Raw genomic sequence first — 19,613 nt, forward strand, 5'->3', positions numbered from 1 at the left:
GCTGCTTGCTGCGCTTTCGAAGGTGAGGCGCTTAAATTCAAAGCCAGGGAGCGACGGAGGGCGGGCGGGCCGGACTGCGGCGGTGGCGCCGGGCCCTCCCCGGAGGCCTGGGCCCGGGGAACTTTGTCCCCCCCCCCTCTTGGCGGCCCTGGCGGTAAGGCCTCAGGCCGAAAATGGACGCACGCTGGTTTTCATTTTGCCGAATGTCCATTTTCCGGCCCATTTTAAAAAAAGGCCCTTTTTCCAGGATGAGTTAAAAAAATGGCCCGGTGCGCACCCAAAAGACGAGCATGCATTGCTGCAGGCCACGTTTTGCCGCGGCCTAGTAAAAGGGCCACTAAATGGAGAAAACTACTTAGTTTTTGTTTTTTTTGTTTTAATTGAAAGAAGTCTTTATTAAGAATTAGGTGACAAAACCACTTACAAACATTTAAGAAGCAGCAATCTCTTTACAAGTAACCATTGAAGCAGGATTGAAATCCTTTAAAGCCAGTATGGCGCATAAGAAGACTCACCCCCAAAGTAGGTCACATTACCCAATAAACTTCCGTATTTATGCAGTTTATCCTGAGTACCCCTCCCAACTCGCCAAAAGAAAACAAGCAACATAATTTTTTTTTTTAAACGCCCCAATTTATTTATAGACCTCAACAGGAACAGTTGGCCAAAAAAGGGTGCCAAATAGCTTCCCATTTAGATAACGTTTTACAGCGTTGAGCCCAGAGCCTCTCCATTTCACACATATACCAAAGCTTATTAAGCCACTTAATAATTGAAGGAACCTGCGGAGATTTCCATGAAGCTGCCAAAGTAACCCTGGCCGCCAGCATAGCGTGCCAGACCAACAAAGATTGTGAAGTGGTCAGGCCAGGTGGTTTCTTTGGAAAAAGAAAAAACTCAGGAGACCACTTTATTGGCTTAGAGAGCCACCTCTGGAGACTGTATTGCACCGACTTCCAGAAAGCACGGACTTTAATACAAGTTCACCAAAGATGCCCCATGGTGCCTTCTTGCCCACAGCCTCTCCAGCACAATGAGGACACTTGAATCTGATAGAGACTGGTCACTTTGAATTATTCTTAATATGATAAAGAGAATTCTTGCATGACGGTCCATATGTTATATGTGTTTTGATGAATCTGGAGTGTTGCCACGATTTGGGTTTCTGCCAGGTACTTGTCACCTGGCTTGGCCACTGTTTGGAAAACAGGATACTGGATTACATGGAGCATTGGTTCGACCCAGTATGGCTACTCTTATGTTGTTATCAGTGGCGTACCAAGGCAGGGGGGGGGGGGTGCAGGGAGCATCTGTGCGGCTGTCAGCTCCGCCTGTTCTCTTCTCAGTCTGATGTTACTTCCTGTTCTAGGGCAGAGGGAGAAGGGAACCAGAAGGTAGGAGCAATGCATCCGGGAGGAGGTGTTTGGAGGTGATGCACCGGGGGGGATGTTGCACCCGGGGGGACGATGACACTGCATCCGGGGAGGGGGTGCGCAGCGACGATGCACACCGGGTGTCAGCCCAAGGAACACCACTGGTTCTTATGATGTTTCTGACCAGGGTACAGTGTTCTTGCTTGATTATCTTTGCAGGTGCAAAATTATTCATCAATGGAACAGCTACTTATTTTGTGATCCTTATCAATTAGAGTCATGTTTAAGAGGTTATCAGCCCAGAGTCTCTAGGGGATTAGGGCATTGTTGTTGATGTTTTTAAGGTTCTTCTTCTGGCTTTCCAGTATAGTAGGATTGCTTGTGTCCTTTTTAACTTTCCATTTTATTTACCTTGAGCCTTTTCCTCCCCTCTCTGCCCAAAGGTGTATTCAGAATAGGATATATCCGGTTTTTGTTCCAATTTAATATTGCATTTATTTAGATTTTGCTCACACTTTTTTCAGTAGTAGCTCAAGGTGAGTTACATTCAGGTACTCTGGATTTTTCTCTGTCCCAGGAGTGCTCACAATCTAAGTTTGTACCTGAGGCAATGGAAGGTTAAGTGACTTGCCCAAGATCACAAGGAGCAGCAGCGGGATTTGAACCTGCCACCTCTGGATTACAAGACTGGTGCTCTAACCACTAGGCCACTCCTCCACTCTACTTTCTTACATTCAAGAGAAATTTCAATTAAGGGGAAGCTTCATGCAAGCAAAACTAAGGGGTCCTTTTACTAAGGCGCGCTAGACAGTGACCGGCGCTGCAAGTAGCACATTTGTTTGTCGCATGCTCTGGTCACTTTCTAGTCCAGTTTATAAATGGCTGCGATTGGCTTTTTTTTTAATGGCCACACGCTAATTTCCCCATCAGCGCACGGCTATTACTACCTTACAGCCACCTAAGGGCTCCCATGCTACTCTTGTACTAATCATGTAGCACACAATAATGTGCCCGTGTTATCCAATCAGCATAGGCACGCCTACTCTCTGCCCCCCACATGCCTCCCACACTGGAAAATAAAAAATACCTCAGTGCATCCCGCGGTAGTGCCCTTTTAGCACACGGTAGGCCTACCACGGCTTAGTAAAAGGACCCCTAAGTGTTAATCTTTTTCCTGTTTTGGAGGGGGGGAGGAGGAGCAACAGAGGCGGAAGAGGAAATGCATGCCCACCCAACCTACCCATTGGCACATCCAAAAATTGTGTTTGGCTACCCCCTGACTATTAACTAACCAGGGTTGCCAGATGGGCGGTTTTCCGCAACCCGCCGTGGGAAACTTTTGCCCGCAGCGGGTTGCGTTTTTTTGGGCTTGTTTTTTTTTTCCGTGCGGCTTTTGGGCGGTTTTTCGGCCGGCGGGGGTGGGGCTAATGTCGACAGAGGCGGGGTTTGGTGACGTATTGGGCGGGGCGATGACGGTGGGGCGGGGCTGATGACGGCGGGGGTGGGGCTGATGACGGCGGGGGCGGGGGTGGGGGTGATGACGGAAGGGACGGGAGTGATGACGTCGGGGGTGGGGTGTGTACGGTTTTTGGGCGGGTTTTGGGCTGTTTTGGGTGGGAATTTTTTGGGTGGCAACACTGTAACTAACAACTAACCATTAGATCACGAAGGAGCAAGAGGGGCACTCAGGGAGGACAAGGCCAAAGCAGACAAAGTAAATGAATTCTTTGCTTCAGTCTTTATGGAGGAAGACGTAAGAGATCTACCTGTACCAGAAAGGGTGATGATGCAGAGGAAATGAAAGCAATCTCGGTGAACCTGAAAGACAAACTGAGCCAAATTAGCAGTAGTAAATCACCTGGACTGGATAGCATGCATCCAAGGGTACTAAAAGAGCTTGAACATGAAATTGCTGATCTGCTGTTAGTAATATGTAACCTGTCATTAAAAGTTGTCCATAGTACTTGAAGATTGGAGGGTGGCCAATGTGACTCCAATTTTTAAAAGGGGTTCCAGGGGTGATCCAGGAAATTACAGACCGGTAAGCCTGATGTTAGTGTCGGGTAAAATAGTGGAAACTATCAAACATATAAAAGGCAAGTGACCGACTCACTTGCAAATGCGCAGTAGAGTCACTCAGAATGCTAAGAGTGTAGAAGTCCAAGCCCCGCCTCCACCAGCACCCAATAGGGAGGAGGGCTTGGACATGGGCGTGGAAATCGGAGGAGGAGGGAGCAGGGAGGGAAGAAGGGGGCGGAACTGAGGGAAACACGCTGGGGGGAGGGCAGGGGAGAGAGCAGGGTTGGTGGACCCGGGGGGGGGGGGGCCATAGGAAAACAAAAAACTAGCCCGTTGTTACGGGCTTAACGGCTATCAAACATATAAACGGCAAGTGACCGACTCACCTGCAAATGCGCAGTAGAGTTACTCAGAACGCTAAGAGTGTAGAAGTCCAAGCCCCGCCTCCACCAGCACCCAATAGGGAGGAGGGCTTGGACATGGGCGTGGAAATCGGAGGAGGAGGGAACAGGGAGGGAAGTAGGGGCGGAACTGAGGGAAACACGCTGGGGGGAGGGCAGGGGAGAGAGCAGGGTTGGTGGACCCGGTGGGGGGTGGGGGGGCCATAGGAAAACAAAAAACTAGCCCGTTGTTACGGGCTTAACGGATATCAAACATATAAACAGCAAATGACCGACTCACCTGCAAATGCACAGTAGAGTCACTCAGAACGCTAAGAGTGTAGGTCCAAGCCCCGCCTCCACCAGCACCCAATAGGGAGGAGGGCTTGGACATGGGCGTGGAAATCGGAGGAGGAGGGAGCAGGGAGGGAAGGAGGGGGCGGAACTGAGGGAGGGCAGGGGAGAGAGCAGGGTTGGTGGACCCGGGGGGGTGGGGGGGGGCCATAGGAAAACAAAAAACTAGCCCGTTGTTACGGGCTTAACGGATTCAAACATATAAACAGCAAATGACCGACTCACCTGCAAATGCACAGTAGAGTCACTCAGAACGCTAAGAGTGTAGAAGTCCAAGCCCCGCCTCCACCAGCACCCAATAGGGAGGAGGGCTTGGACATGGGCGTGGAAATCGGAGGAGGAGGGAGCAGGGAGGGAAGGAGGGGGCGGAACTGAGGGAGGGCAGGGGAGAGAGCAGGGTTGGTGGACCCGGGGGGGTGGGGGGGGCCATAGGAAAACAAAAAACTAGCCCGTTGTTACGGGCTTAACGGCTAGTTATAATGAATAAAATTAAAGAACACATAAATGGGTTTAATGGGACAGAGTCAGCATGGTTTCAGCCACAGGAAGTTTTGTCTCACCAATTTACTTCATTTCTTTAAAAGACGTGAATAAAAATGTGGATGAAGCTGGGCAGGTTGATGTAGTGTATCTAGATTTTCTGAAAGCTTTTGAACAAAGCTTCTCATGAGAGACTCCTAATAAAATTCAAGAGTCATGGGATAGGGGGCAATATTCTGGTGTGGATTAGGAATTAGTTATTGGACAGAAAGCAGAGGGTAGGGTTAAATGGCCATTGCTCTCAATGGAGGAAGGTGAATAGCGGAGTGCTGCAGGGAACTGTACTGGGACTGGTGCTATTTAACATATTTATAAATAATTTGGAAATTGGGAATGAGTGAGGTGATTAAATCTGAAGATGATACAAAACTCTTCAAGGTTGTTAAAACACACGCGGACTGTGAAAAACTGCAGGAAGAGACCTTAGGAAATTGGAAGACTGGACATCCAAATGGCAGATGAAATTGAATGTGGACAAATGCAAGGTGGTGCACATTGGAAAGAATAATCCGAATCATAGTTACCTGATGCCAGGGTCCACCTTGGAGGTCAGCGCTCAAGAAAAAGATCTGGGTGTCATTGTAGATAATACGCTGAAATCTTCTGCTCAGTGTGCGGCGGTGGCCAAAACATGATACTAGGAATTATTAGGAAAGGGATGGCGAATAAGACCGAAAATACTATGATGCCTTTGCATCGCTCCATGGTGCGTCCGTAGCTTGAGTATTGTGTTCAGTTCTGGTCACCGTATCTCAAAAAAGATATAGCGGAATTAGAAAAGGTTCAAAGAAGAGCGACTAAAATGATAAAGGGGATGGAACTCCTCTCGTATGAGGAAAGGCTAAAGAGGATAGGGCTCTTCAGCTTGGAAAAGAGACGGCTGAGGGGAGATATGATTGAGGTCCACAAAATCCTGAGCGGTGTAGAATAAGTAGAAGTAAATTGATTTTTTACTCGTTCCAAAAAGTTACATGGAAATACTTTTAAAACAAATAGGAGGAAATGTTTTTTCACTCAACGAATAGCTAAGCTCTAGAACTCTTTGCCAGAGGATGTAGTAACAGCAGTTAGCGTATCTGGGTTTAAAAAAGCTTTGGACAAGTTCCCGGAGGAAAAGTCCTGGCGGTAGACATGGAGAAAGCCACTGCTTGCCCCGGGAATGGTAGCATGGAATGTTGCTACTAATTGGGTTTCTGACAGGTACTTGCAGGGCCGGTCCTAGGGTCTCTGGTGCCCCCCTGCAGACTATGAGTTGGCGCCCCCCCCCCCCCCCGCCCAAGCATCTCCTTTCTCTCTTCTCCCACTCTGCCCCTGTCCAGCGATTCTCCTTCACCCCCATCCCCCTCCCATTTATGGCCACCTGCCCGCCCTCTTCTCCTCCCAACATCCCCCTTTTTCTTCTTGCCACCCTCCGTGGTTTAAGTCGTTTTTAATTTAACTCCGTCCCAGCGGCTGCATCATTTCAAAGCCCTGCCCGTCTCTAGCCTTCCCTCCCTTCGTGAATTCATTCCCTCAGAGTCCCGCCCTTGAGGAAATGACGTCAGAAGGCAGGACTCTGCAGAATGAACTCACGAAGGGAGGGAAGGCTAGAGACGGGCAGGGCTTTCAAATGACGCGGCCGCTGGGACGGAGGTAAATTAAAGATTTTAACCCCCCAAGGGCGGCACGGTATGGCGGCGCAGTGGCGCCCTTGAAGGCAAGCGCCCCCCTGCGGTGCTTACCCCGCTTACTGGGTTTGACCAGCCCTGGTTACTTGTGACCTGGATTGGCATGGACCATTGGTCAGAGCCAGAATGACTGTTCTTATGTTCTAAACAGCTTCTTCCAGCCTCCTATAGGCATTACTTATATGCTGAAATATTTTTCCCATTAAAGGGATTGCTTCTTTAGGAGATGGAAAATACTGAGAGTGAGTAAAGGCACACTGCATTGCTTCTGAGAGAAAATGTATGTGTTCTCCCTGACCCCTCCCCCAGAACCACCATCACGTCTTCCTCTGATTGAAATACCACATTCTAACATTAACCAAAAGGGGAGCAGTGAAGTGGAAAATAAGGGAGAAGAAGCTGAAGAAGAAAAATCTGACTGATGAGCATCACAGGGACTTTTCTGTGCATCACTGCCATGGCCACACCGGAAAGCTCATTTCTTCAGTAGTTCCCACTGTTATCAAGCTGTCTTTCAATTTACTGACTTACACAGCGCTTTTTCATTTCCTCTTCACCCCTCCAGTGGTGGAGGAGTAGCCTAATGGTTAAAGGAGCAGGCTGGGAACTCAAGGAAGCCCAGCTCAAATCCCACAGCAGCTCCACTGAAGAAAGAGAGTTACCAACCTCCATACCTTTTACTTCCTAGTGGTTGTTGATACTACAACTTCAGGGTTTTGATCTCTGTTAGGATGCTGTCACCTCTTTCAGTTCCAGGGATTCGATACAGTTCTTTAGTTCTAGGGAAGGTGGAGTTGGAAGTGTCAATTCTGCAATCTCTGGAAATCTGTGTCCAGTTGTCATCTTTTTATAGTGTTATCTTTCCTTCAGCTGCGTTGATGAAAGAAACATTTCATCAACGCACCTCCACAAGTACAAAAAACTTAGATTGTGGTCTCACTAGGGACAAAGTACCTGTATATAACATGTAAACTGAAGAAAGATGGTATATGACCACCTACGCTTCCACCTTTTCCTACATTAGCGCACAACTGTGGAATGGTCTACCTAAATTTGTGAAAATCACCCCTGATCATCCGACCTTTAAAAAATACCTTAAGACCTTCTTATTCGGGAAAGCTTACGCTCCTGACCCGCCCCGCACTGCTGTCTATTTCCCCACCTCTGCTATTACTTACTAACCTCTTTCACTACAATACCATTGACTGTTTGTTGTAGACTTGATGTATGCGTTCTGTAAATTCCTGTAAGCCACATTGGGTCTGCCCTTGGATGGGAATATGTGGGTTATAAACGCTATAAATAAATAATATCAAGCACTGGTGCAAATATATAGCCTCCTGCATATACAGTATGGAGTCCCCCTGACCATAAGAATTCTTTACGTTACTGTCTTATCACTATTTCTAGAAGCATAAAATCTGTGTTTTGCTATGTGCTTTTCTGTCCCAGGTCCAGTATAATAGAAAGACTGCCATATGCCTCTCCACCCTCGTCTCTCCCTACACTCCTTCCCAGGAACTCCGTTCACTAGGCAAATCTCTCCTAGTTGTACCCTTCTCCTCCATCGCTAACTCCAGACTCCGTTTCTTTTATCTCGCCGCACCTTATGCCTGGAATAGACTCCCTGAGCCATTACGTCAAGCTCCATCCCTGGCCGCCTTCAAATCCGGGCTAAAGGCCTACCTGTTTGATGCTGCTTTTAATTCCTAGCTTGTCACCTGCTCGTAACATGTCCTATCTGTCTGTCCTACCCTTATCCCTTATTTGTCCTGTCTGTCTGTCCTGATTTAGATTGTAAGCTCTTTTGAGCAGGGACTGTCTTTTCTTAATGTTCAATTGTGAAGCGCTGCATACGACTGGTAGCGCAATAGAAATGATTTGTAGTAGTAGTATATAGAACAGAATTATTTTCTCATATTTTTTTTTTCAGTGGCTTAACCATAACATCTAAGGGGGTCTTTACAAAGGTGCGGTAGCGTTTTCAGTGTGCGCTAAATGCTAGAAACATCCATAGGAATATATGGGCATCTGTAGCGTTTAGCACATACTTATTTTTAGCAGACAGTAAAAACGCTAGCGCACATTTGTAAAAGGCCCATTAAATTTGTTAACCAACTGCCTTGCTAGATAAATGAATGATGGAAGCAGGCATCTGAATTTTCTTTTATTAAAAGACTAGTAAAAAAGGCCCATTTCTGAGACCAATGAAACAGGCGCTAGCATGGTTTTCATCGTAGTGTTTATGTTTGAGAGAGTGTGTGAGTGTGAGAGTGACTGTGTTAGAGAGAGAGACAGAGTGAATGTGTGAGTGTGTGTGTGACACAGAGTGAGCCTGTCTGTGTGAGAGTGTGTGTGTGAGAATGAGAGTATGTGTGAGAGAATGATAGTGTGTGTGAGAAAGAATATCAGTGTGCGGCACAGGGCCCCCCTCCGTCTCCCGCCCTCCTTTCTGCCTCCCTCCCTCCCTCCCTCCCTTCCTTCCAACGTTTAGGCTGGCTCGTTCGCTACCTCGCTCCCACATTCAGGCTGCTTTTCTCCCTCGCTTCGTCCGGAGTCTAAGGGCTCCGCCCTCGACGTCATCGCGTTGTGACGCAAGGGCGGGGAGTTCGCGATTCGATTGACGTCACGTTTGTAGCTTAGGAACGGGTTGTGTAGATCGGTCCCTTAATTTGCTGGTAGCGATGCGATGCGTCAGCACTCCGTCCTCGACATCATCACGTTTGACGCAAGGGCGGGGCAAACCCTCATGGGTGAATTTCCATCAACAGTGATCAAAAACAGCGAAGATGACGCAAAAAAAAGAAAAAAATAAGAAAAAAATATGTAATTAAAAAAAGTATCCAAAAACAAAAAAGAAACAGTGGAAGATAAAGAATAAAAGATAAAAATTAAAAATAAAAAATAAATAGAAGGAACTGCAAAAAAACAGAACTGTGGACGGATAGAAAAAATGAAAAAAAAGGGGAAAAAAAGAAAAAAAAGAAAAAAAGACGACACACCAATAGTAAAAAAACTGAATGGATTTATTATGGTAATATGACTCGACACAGCTGTGTTTCGGCCCAACTGGCCTGCATCAGGAGTCTAAATAAAACAAATAAAATTTAAAACATATCAATTTCAAACAACATTAATAATATATAATAAAAGACAGAAAATTAAATGAGCTGCAAACATCGATTCACTGCATTTTCTAGGTGTGATTTTAGAAAGGAAACAAAAAAGGAAGATAAATGGGAAGGAACAAGAAAAAATGCATGTTTTTAAATAGACTAGTCGTGTAATTAAAATTGCTCATCATTGAGTGCTTATTTCAAAATCAATTTTATATTGTTGCTGATTGAACAAAGATATATATCTTTAAAAAACTTAATACATAAATGAAATAAATATAAGGATTATTGTCTGCTTTTATCAACATCAATATGCAATTTACGACAGAATTAACACAACTTATCAAGGTCCCAATTATTATGTATATATAGTTTTTATATTAATCATCAATCGTTTAAATAATAAAATCCTTATAGAACTTAAAGTGCTATAAAAAGCCATAGTATTCAATCCTTATTTAAAAATAAAAATGGTTTTAATTTTACCTGTTACACCATGAATATATTTTCTGGTAATATCAGTATTTCTTTGAAGAGTATTCTATTGACCAATCCTTTATACGAAGACACTCTACCTTTAAAACGGCTGTGTGCACGATCTGACAAAAATCTATATAACAAGGGAAGGAAATATTCAAGCCGTAAAGGATGATCTTATCGATCTTGCAGTTTTATATAGAGAGAAAATAATTAAAACAACCTCCATCTAAATCTGAAGAGTTTACTTATGTAGGTAAAATAGCTTTCTTTGGCTATACAACAAATAGCTTGGGCTGAAGCCTCACTGCTGACTGAACTGCACAGGGATTTATTTGCCGACTCAGAAACTTTTCCAGCTTCACATTATTTATTTATTTATTTATTTATTATCCAATTTTTTTTTCCTGCCCAAAATGCTCAGCTCTGTCAAAGAGGCCGCTGGTAGCACTGGGAATTCATCAGGAGCAGATATAAAAGTCAGGATGTTTTATAACCACTCTCCAGCCTTTCCTGCTAGATGTAAATATTGCCATTATACTGGCAGGGATTTCTTTTTCCTTTTGCTTTTCAAACTCATAGGTTTATTGTATTTCTAATAACAAAGGAAGGAAAATGATAATTTGGGAAGCCTGTTTAGGATAGGACTGATGACTTTGCATAATCAGGATCTTTCTTCCTGTGTGCACACTGCTGTTCAATAGAGTTGGCCACACAGGCAGCAGAAGACGATGTGTGCTTACATGTTTCTCCTCCGTGGTGTACCGAGGGCGGGGCGATGGGGGCAGTTCGCCCCGGGTACACACTGCAGGGGGGAGTTGCAGAAAGGAGCCGCGTGGCTGTCGGCCCTGCCGGTTCCCTGCTCCCTCTGATGTTACTTCCTGTTCTGGGGCAGGGAACTGGCAGAGCCGACACAGCTGCTTCCTGCACCCCCAGGAGGTAAGAGCAATGCACCCGGGGAGGGGGTTGGAGGTGATGTGCAGTAGGGTTACCATTGGTCCGGATTTTCTATTTTTGAGGGCATGTCCGGGGCGTTCGGCGAGTTTTGCCCGCACGCATGTTTGTCCGGATTTCTGGACAAACGGGTGGGCGGGCAAGCAGCGCCGTGGGTCTTCTCTCCCCTCTCCTTCCCTTACTTACTATCTGCCCTGGTGGTCTAGTGACCTCGTCTTCGGGGCAGGAAAGAGCCCCCTCTTTCCTGCCCAGAGCGCTGCCTTGCCCTTCATCCTTCTCGGTCTTGGCTGGGGATTCAAAATGGCCACTGAGAGTTGAAGTCTCGCGAGGCTGCTTCAACTCTTGGCGGCCATTTTGAAACCCCAGCCGAGACTAAGAAAGATGCAGGCAAGGGCAGGCAGCGCTGTGGTCCAAATGAGAATCCTCGTTTACGGGCCTGAAGCAAGCATTCTACCAGGGGGGGACTGCCCCAGATGCTAAAGATCTAGAATTTGATGACTTCCGAAATCTTTTTGTGAAAGGTCTGCCTGACCAACTTAAATTGCACATTGCCTACAGGCCTCAGTCCTCAGGACAAGTGGAAAGAGCTAATCGCACCATCATTACCATTCTGAAGAAGTATGTGTCATCTTCAGGTAAGGATTGGGACATGAAGTTACCATTGGTCCTCATGGCTATTCGTGCCACACCCCACCGTTCTACAGGAGTGTCACCTTTTGAGATGATGACAGGTAGGGAAATGATGTTACCAATTCATTTGCTGTACAGGACTAATGATGTGAACTTGTCCAGTGCTGCTACCTCTCATGAGTATGACACTCATTTGCGTCAACATTTGCAGAGTGCATTTGCCTTTGCCCAAAAGAACTTGGAAAGTAGCGCTAGAGGTAGAAAAGCCTACTATGATCAAGGGACTACCTCCAAAGAATACCAAATTGGCGACAAGGTATTCTATTTCAATTTTGCCCGAAGCAAAGCTAAAGAAAAGAAATTTCTGCCCAGTTGGTATGGTCCATTCCCTATAGTGAAAAAAGCTTCACCTATGGCTTACCAAATTCGCCTCAAGAAAAATTCTCAAGGTGAAGATGCCCTTAAATGGGTCCACATCAATCAGTTAAGACTGTGTCATCCCAGTCATTTTGCCCCACATGCGCGCATTGTTGAAATGACCCAAACTAACCATGAAGCAAAATAGCTTCTTCTTCTTTTGTTTTTCAGCTACAGAAACAATTTTGAAGATTCGGAGCTGTTGCCAACCTGATTGACCCTGTTCCCATACCTGATGTCATTCTTCAAGATGTTCCTGACTCCCTGCTTCCCAATCCATTTGTGGTTTTGAACATTTCTTCCCTTTGTTCCTCATGATTTCCATTGTCTAGGCATGACTATTGGATTTTCTTTTCCCAAGAAGTTTTCTTCTTGTTTGGGGAGTTTTTTTTCATTTTTTTATTTTTATCTTGTCAGATCCAGTTGTTCCTGAAATTGAAGTTCTGGATGTGTTTCGCGGACATTTTATTGACTTTCTTTTGAACTGTGTCCAATTCTTATGTTTTAAGACTTTCTTCATCATCACCATTACGTGGACCATTTTGTACCTGTTTGTTGTCTTCTTGGTGCGAGAAGTTGTCCATTTACACCTCATCATTCATCAAGGTCCATCACCATTGACTTTGCTATATTTTGTGGAGGTCAATCATGAGTAACTCTCCACTACGCAACATCTTTGTTTAATTATCAAGTTCTGTACTAACTTTTGCTGATGCTTTTGCCATGCATTATGTAGTATAATAATTCGATGTTGATTATAGTTTCATGTTTTAAGACCTTATTACTAACACCATATTATTTGTTCCAGTATTCAGTAATTTGCTGTATTAGCATTTCTGAATTTACTTTTGAACATTGTTATATGATTGCATGAAGTATTTGCTTCTAGTTTTCATTTTTACAGAGTGTTAATTTTGAGTTGCTGATATTTACTGTTTAAGCTTCTCTCTAGTCTGACCATGAGTCCTGGTTCTAACCTGTCTAGTTGTATTGTTTGTTAGGTTGGAGAAGGCATTTACTCCTTTGTAGTAATTTCCATCTCCAAGGGGGGGAATCTGTAGGAGTATTTACCTGAGATCTCACCTTTGCTGGTCGGCCTATATAGCCATTGGACCAGAGGTACGCTTCCCCTAGATACGTCCAAAATAATTGCTATTTAGTAGTGTTCTGTCAGCTAAGTACCTCTGGATATATTAGGAGTGGTCCCCCTGTATATAGCATACCTACAGTGACAGATGCTGAGTTCTTTCTCAGCTAACTGAGGAAACGAAGATGCCATATGAATAAGATGCACAATATCTCTTCTGAGCATTGTCTATGTCGAGAAATGAGAGAAATGCTAGGCTCCTAAGTTGCTTTCAGGCACGTTAGTAGCAAAAGCAGTCATCTCTGGGCAGATCTCCACGTCAGAGTCAGGATCTATAAGTTTGAAGAGTTTCTCCACTACTGGAGATATGTGGTCAGGTTTTAGAACAAAGTCTGGTCCTGACAACCACGTGGTTTCTGCTAGACAAGATGCTGGCACAGCTCTGGTGGTGCAATCTGCTGTTAAGGCAATAGGGTCCTTTGTGAAACGGATCAAGACTCCTATTAAACTGTTAATCATGTAAAGCCCAGAAAGCAACACATTGTTTAGTGAGATTCCCTGAAATTGAGCATTGGAATCGAACACAATACTGATCTGGCCTGGTTTTTGTGAATGATACACACCAAAGGTAAGTAAGTATCACCATTCTTAATTGTCTTTTAATGGTGGAGCAGGCTCTACATGGCTATTATCCAACATGTCCTGCATGAACATTGTAAAATGCTGTTTTCTCTCTGGTTTCTTTCTCAGATTCTGTTGTAATGAGGTGAGACAAGAGAGAGCTTGCTCTCTGTTCTGGGTATCTTTAATGGCAACAGAGCCACCCAGCTGTTGGACTCATCCTTGTAGAATTCTTTATCCATAATTCCCAAGAACTCTCGGTCTTCTATTGAGAGAACTGGTTTATCATCATCCTTGGTGACTTGGAACACCGAGTTCCCCAGATGTTCTTCCAAATCTGGCGGAGAGGTGTCCTGACAACTGGTTGTGCCGGGGGGCTAGTTCTTCCCAGTTGTAAACCTCTCTCACATAAAGATGGTCGTGACAAGGTTTAAAAAATGTGGTGCGCCCATTTTCTAAGACGCATGTTTTGTAGACATCTACATGTGGAAGGGAATTTTCGAAAGGGATGTCCAAGTTGCGATTTGGACGTCCTTGCAAAATGGCGAAATCTAGGGGCGGGGAAACCCGTATTTTTGAAACCAGATGGACGTCCATCTTCCTTTTCGAAAATACCGTCAGGAACATCCAAATCCTTAAATTTCGCCGTCCTTAGGTTTGGATGTCGCTAGACACGGACATTTCTGATTTTCGTCGATTTTCGAAAGCAAAGATGTCCATGTCAAACACGGCCAAATGCAAGCCATTTGGTCGTGGGAGGAGCCAGCATTTGTAGTGCACTGGTCCCCCTGACATGCCAGGACACTAACCGGGCACCCTAGGGGACACTGAAGTGGACTTCATAAATTGCTCCCAGGTACATAGCTCCCTTACCTTGTGTGCTGAGTCCCCAAAACCCACTGCCCCCAACTGTATACCACTACCATAGTCCTTATGGGTGAAGGGGGGGGGGCACCTAGATGTGGGTACAGTGGGTTTGCGGTGGGTTTTGGAGGGCTCGCTGTTTCCTCCACAAATGTAACAGGTGGGGGGGTATGGGCCTGGGTCCGCCTGTCTGAAGTGCACTGCAGTACCCACTAAAACTGCTCCATGGACCTGCATGCACTGTCATGGACCTGAGTATGACATATGAGGCTGGCATAGAGGCTGGCATGACATATTTTTAAAGATTTTTTGAGGGTGGGAGGGGGTTAGTGACCACTGGGGGAGTAAGGGGAGGTCATCCCCGATTCTTTCCGGTATTCATCTGGTCATTTCGGGCACCTTTTTGTGCCTTAGTCGAAAGAAAACCAGGTCAGGGTGAAAACGTCCAAGTGTTCGTCAGAGGCATCCTTGTTTTTTTTTGATTATGGGTCAAAGACATCCAAGTGTTAGGCACACCCAAGTCCCGCCTTTAGTACACCTCTGACACGCCCCCTTGAACTTTGGACGTCCTTGCGACGGACTGCAGTTGAAGACGTCCTAAATCGAGCTTCGATTATACCGATTTGGATGTCCCTGGGAGAAGGACGTCTATCTTCCAATTTATGTCAAAAGATGGACGCCCTTCTCGTTCAAAAATGAGCCCATTGGTCTCCTCAGTCTGCTGAGGTAGATATCGCCTAATCACCCACCCCAGGGCAAGTCGATAGGCATATGGAGCATCAGGTGGTCCTTCACGTACCTCACATAGTCTGATCAGTGGTGGTGCGTCTCTTCCCAAAAAGAGTAAAATCTTGGCATTTGGGTCCAAAGGCTGCAAATACTCTGCTATAGGCTGGAGATGACTATGGTGTTGCGCAACCTCTGGTGTGGGAATTTCCTCCCTATTATTGGGTATTTGATTGCATTCAATGAGAGTCAGTAGATGGGTCCTGATGTTGCCATCCATTGCCTCTGTCACATATCCACTTGCTCTTTTCCCTTCACTCGCCATTTATATGTTTGATAGTGATATTTTGAACTTTGGAGTCTGTTTTGTTTTTGTTGGGGACATTATTTGCCTTTGAGTATGGGATGTTCTATTATTATTGAATTACACTTTTACACATTGTTACATCCCTTATTATTGTTTGGAGTTTTGGAATACTATCTTTGTTATTTTATTAACTTCTAAAGTGAAGCATTCTACTTCTGCACTACACCCATTTCTGTGGGAGCCTTGCTGGTTGGTCTAGGAATGTTCCATATGAATGAATAAGCCCTTCAATCCGTTCAGAACGCTGCCGCACGTCTTATATTCCGCCAGAACCGATATACTCACATCACTCCTGTCCTCAAGTCACTTCACTGGCTTCCGATCAGATACCGCATACAATTCAAGCTTCTCCTCCTTACCTACAAATGCACCCGGTCTGCGGCTCCTCACTACCTCTCTACCCTCATCTCCCCCTATGTCCCCGCCCGTAACCTCCGCTCACAGGACAAATCCCTCCTGTCAGTTCCTTTCTCCACCACTGCTAACTCCAGGCTCCGCTCATTCTGCCTTGCCTCACCCTTTGCCTGGAACAATCTTCCTCAACCCCTACGCCAAGCTCCCTCCATACCCATTTTCAAATTTCTGCTTAAAACTCACCTCTTCAATGCCACGTTCGGCACCTAACCTCTCGTGAAATATAGTATTACCTACCAGACGGACTCTACACTTGTCTTTAGATTGTACACCTGTCTTTTAGATTGTAAGCTCCTTGAGCAGGGACTGTCCTTCCATGTTAAATTGTACCAGGTCAGGGTGAAAACGTCCAAGTGTTCGTCAGAGGCATCCTTGTTTTTTTTGATTATGGGTCAAAGACGTCCAAGTGTTAGGCACACCCAGGTCAGGGTAAATTGTACCAGGTCAGGGTGAAAACGTCCAAGTGTTCGTCAGAGGCATCCTTGTTTTTTTTTTATTATGGGTCAAAGACGTCCAAGTGTTAGTGGTAGTTTTAGTAGGTGGCTGAAGCTGACGACGGCTAGAATATAATTAGAAGTGGCCAATTAAAAGACAGAGCTCAGTGGCCAATCAGAGCTGGGTTTGAATATCCACTTTAGGAGTTGACTAATGCCCTATGATGCTTGTTATCTTCTAATGGCTGTGGCTGCAGCTAGCTTGCAGACGTCAGATGCTGCAAAATCTTCTTTTTGAATTGTGTGGACAGTAACCAGATGATCTCATTTTGAATTATTTTCTGAGGTAGGTAGCGCAAGTTATTGCATTAAACAAAGAAGGCCCTACTTATTCAAGGGACTTGTTAAAAACATATGAGCCATCAAGAAATGTGTTTGCTTCTCAGAAAGGCCTTCTGCCTGTGCCAGGGGACATTAAACTTCAAGTAACATGATCAAGAATGTTTAGAACGATGGGCCCAAAATTGTGGAACGTTTCTACACTGGAGCTGAGAGTGGAGGAGTAGTCTAATGCTTAGTGCACTGGCCTGAGGAAACCAGGTTTGATTCCTACTGCAGTTCCATGTGACCCTGGGCAAGTCACTTAACCCTCCATTGTCCCAGGTACAAAAAAACATTGTCAGCCCACTAAAACTGGAATTTTAATGTGCTATCAGCTGATGAAGCACAGGTAACAACAAAAACAGTATGTCATACTAAACACCAACTTACATAAATTGGGATATCCATTCCTCCTGCTCACATTTCTTAAAAGTCAAGGCTACTCAGGGTAGGCTGCTGGGATTCACGCAACTGTTAATTACAGTTCAGTGATATGTTACATTTATGCAAGTTGATTGTCACACAATTTAATTAAATACCTCTGCTACTGTAGCCTGGTACAGTAAAGATGTTTTCTCTTTCTTAAATTTCCTCTACTCTGCTACTGCTATAGTGTCCCATATAAATGCACTCAATCTGCAGCCCCTCACTACCTCTCTACCCTCATCTCCCCTTACGCTCCTACCCGTAACCTCTGCTCACAGGACAAATCCCTCCTCTCAGTACCCTTCTCCACCACCGCCAACTCCAGGCTCCGCCCTTTCTGCCTCTCCTCACCCTATGCTTGGAATAAACTCCCTGAGCCCATACGCCAAGCCCCCTCCCTACCCATCTTCAAATCCTTGCTCAAAGCCCACCTCCAATGTCGCTTTCGGCACCTAACCATTGTACCTCTATCCAGGAAATCTAGACTGCATAAATCTTGATTGACTGCACTTTTTGTCCTTTAGATTGTAAGCTCCTTTGAGCAGGGACTGTCCTTCTTTGTTAATTGTACAACGCTGCGCAACCCTGGTAGCGCTTTAGAAATGTTAAATAGTAGTAGTAGTAGTGTATGGGCTGCCTGGGTGGTAAGGCTAAGCACCCCGAAAATCTCCTTACTTCTTTCCAAAGAGACTATCAGCCTTATTTTCGAAAGTGATGGGCGCCCAGATTTTGACCCAAATCGGGAGATAGGCGCCCATTTCGCAAAGGCGCCGAAATCGGTATAATCGAAAGCCGATTTTGGGTGTCTTCAACTGCAATCTGTCGCAGAAATGGGCAAAGTTGATGGGGGCGTGTCGGAGGCATGGTGAAGGCGGGACTGGGGCGTGTTTATCAGCTGAGGAGAGATGGGCGCCTTCGGCCGATAATGGAAAAAAGAAAGGCGTTTTTAGCGCGAATTTGGGTCATTTTTATTGGACCCTTTTTTTCACTAACAAGTCCCAAAAAAGTGCCCTAAATGACCACATGACCACCGAAGGGACTCGGGGATGATCACCCCTGACTCCCCCAGTGGTCACTAACCCCCTCCCAGCATAAAAAAAAGAACTTTAACAACTTTTTTTCCAGCCTGTATGCCAGCCTCAAATGCCATACCCAGCTCCATCACAGCAGTATGCAGGTCCCTGGAGCAGTTGTTAGTGGGTGCAGTGGACTTCAGCCAGGTGGACCCAGGCCCATCCCCCATACCTGTTACACTTGTGGTGGTAAATGGGAGCCCTCCAAACTGCCCCCAAAACCCACTGTACCCACATGTAGGTGCTCCCCTTCAGCCTTAAGTGCTATGGTAATGGTGTAGAGTTGTGGGTAGGGTTTTGGGGGGATTTGAGGGGCTCAGCACCCAAGGGATGGGATCTATGGACTTGGGAGGTATTTAATTTTTTTTTCTAATTGTTACAAGTGCCCCCTAGGGTGCCCGGTTGGTGTCCTGGCATGTGAGGGGGACTAGTGCACTACGAATCCTGGCCCCTCCCACGACACAATGCCTTGGATTTGTTCGTTTTTGAGCTGGGCGCCTTCGGTTTCCATTATCGCTGAAAAACAAAACTGCCCAGCTCAAATCCAATGCATTTGCCGGGCACAAACCGTATTATCGAAAAAAAAGAAGGGGCCCATTTTTTCGAAAATACAGTCTGTCCCGCCCCTTCACATACCCGTTCTCGGACATAGACGCCCATGGAGATGGGCGTTCGCATTCGATTATGTCCCTCCACGGGGCCCATTTACCTAGGCGCGCTGAAAAATGGCCTGCGGTAGTGTGGACGCATGTTTTGGGCACACGCAGAATCATTTTTCAGCGCACCTGTAAAAAAGGCCTTTTTAACATGTTTGCCGAAAATGGATGTGTGGCAAAATGAAAACGGCCACGCATCCATTTTGGGTCTGAATCCTTGCCACCAGCCATTGACCTAGCGGTAAAGACTCACGGGGTATCCGGGCAGAAATGACCTACGCACGTCAAATGCCACTTGGCATGCGCCCAATACTCACATCAGAAAATAAAAATTATTTTTCAGACGCACGTATCGGACACGCGCCAAAAATGAAATTACCACAAGAGCCATGTGGTAGCCAAGCGGTAACTCCATTTTGGCGCACGTTGGGCGTGCATAGACGCTTACGCGGCTTTGTAAAAGGGCCCCTATATGGGGTGAGAAGTATCCCACCTCCTCACTATAGCAAGCCAGCAACCGGGTTTTGGGTCTGTCACTTGCCCCAGTCTCTGAATCCTTGCTCTTTGCAAGCGCCATGAATGTCTAACTGGATGGGTATAGACGGGCTGATTCTCTTTCCTCGGGGCAAGCTGCAGG

Source organism: Microcaecilia unicolor, chromosome 4 (genome assembly GCF_901765095.1).
Source record: "Microcaecilia unicolor chromosome 4, aMicUni1.1, whole genome shotgun sequence".
Lineage (NCBI taxonomy): Eukaryota > Metazoa > Chordata > Amphibia > Gymnophiona > Siphonopidae > Microcaecilia > Microcaecilia unicolor.